This window comes from Mustela nivalis, assembly GCF_964662115.1.
Source record: "Mustela nivalis genome assembly, contig: HAP1_SCAFFOLD_441, whole genome shotgun sequence".
NCBI lineage: Eukaryota > Metazoa > Chordata > Mammalia > Carnivora > Mustelidae > Mustela > Mustela nivalis.
Window position 1 is genome coordinate 310233 of NW_028136214.1, and position 2183 is coordinate 312415.

Genomic DNA, 2183 nt, shown 5'->3' on the forward strand with positions numbered 1-2183 from the left:
GTCAATCCATTGGAGTCACCCCGTTTATTAGCTTGCTATTGACAAAGGTATTTACAAACTGTAGAGCAAGAGGTTGTAATGTAGAAAACTGATGATAATGCACAAGATTCTTGTTAACAATAATGCTAGTTAGTGATTTTTCATTAGAGAACATAAATTCTATAACCCAAATTATGGGCCCAGAGCACTTCTGCTGCACAACTCTGCTTATATCCCAAATACCCATGTGAACTAATTTTAATATCTGCTTCTCTTATTAATTTTTGAATAAAAATTCTTGACACAAATATTTTATAATTGTGTGATAATCATGCATTTAATTTCTTGGAGAACAAAACACACTTTAGCATAACTGGGTTCGTTCACAGAACCAGCCTTGATAAAACACTTCTGTATGTTAGAAATGATGTAATAAATGTAGAATATTGGGCACTTGTTTGGTATTCTTTGCCATGTTTTGCACTATCTAAAAAGAGATCAGTGAACTTGGACTGGAGTTAGTAGACATGGAAGAAAATAAAATATTACAGAGAAGAATACTCTGTGGTCCACAACCTAAACGGGCTGGGATTCCCATCATTTGGATCCCTGTAGCTTTACAAAAGTCCATTAAATTTTTGTATCTCCGATTAAAGTTGATTCCCCAGTACTTTTTCAAACATCTCTTGTCAAGTATTGTTTCCCAGAAAAAAAGGGATGTTGCACATGTATCTGCCTTTGTCTCTGGTCATGATCTCAGTCAGGATCCTTGGATCGAGCCCCATATCGGGCTTCCTGCTCATTAGGGAATATACTTCTCAGTCTCTCTCTGCCGCTACATCCCCCTGCCCCACTCATGCTCTCTCTCTCTCTCTCTCAAATAAATAAATACAATCTTTAATTTTTTAATTAAAAATAAGATAAATAAGGTCTCTGTTCCTTTCTGATCTACCACTTGTAGGCTCTCTCTTTGCTTAGAGGACCCCTTTCAATATTTCCTGTAGAGCTGGTTTGGTATTTGCAAATTCTTTCAGTTTTTGTTTGTCCTGGAAGCTTTTAATCTCTCCTTCTATTTTCAATGATAGCCTAGCTGGATATAGTATTCTTGGCTGCATGTTTTTCTCGTTTAGTGCTCTAAAAATATCATGCCAGCTCTTTCTGGCCTGCCAGGTCTCTGTGGATAAGTCAGCTGCCAATCTAATATTTTTACCATTGTATGTTACAGACTTCTTTTCCCGAGCTGCTTTCAGGATTTTCTCTTTGTCACTGAGACTTGTAAATTTTACTATTAGGTGACGGGGTGTGGGCCTATTCTTATTGATGTTGATGGGTGTTCTCTGAACCTCCTGAATTTTGATGCTCGTTCCCTTTGCCATATTGGGGAAATTCTCCCCAATAATTCTCTCCAGTATACCTTCTGCTCCCCTCTCTCTTTCTTCTTCTTCTGGAATCCCAATTATTCTAATGTTGTTTCGTCTTATGGTGTCACTTAATTCTCGAATTCTCCCCTCGTGGTCCAGTAGCTGTTTGTCCCTCTTTTGCTCAGCTTCTTTATTCTCTGTCATTTGGTCTTCTATATCACTAATTCTTTGTTCTGCCTCATTTATCCTAGCAGTTAGAGCCTCCATTTTTGATTGCACCTCATTAATAGCTTTTTTGATTTCAACTTGGTTAGATTTTAGTTCTTTTATTTCTCCAGAAAGGGCTTTTATATCTCTCGAGAGGGTTTCTCTAATATCTTCCATGCCTTTTTCGAGCCCGGCTAGAACCTTGAGAATTGTCATTCTGAACTCTAGATCTGACATATTACCGATGTCTGTATTGATTAGGTCCCTAGCCTTCGGTACTGCCTCTTGTTCTTTTTTTTGCGTTGAATTTTTACGTCTCGTCATTTTGGCCAGATAAGAGTAAATGAAGGGGCAAGTAAAATACTAAAAGGGTGGCAACAACCCCAGGAAAATATGCTTTAACCAAATTAGAAGAGGTCCAAAATCGTGGGTGGGGAGAAAGGGGATAAAAAGAGGTTCAAAAAGAAAGAAAGAAAAAAAAAAAGAAAAAAGAAAAGAAAAAAAAAAATTTTTTTTTTTAAAAAAGAAAACACCTGAGAAAAATGTAAAAAAGAAAAAATATATATATTAGATAAACTAGTAAAAAATCGTTAAAAAGGAAAAAGGTAACAGTTAAAAAAAAAAAAATTTTACCCG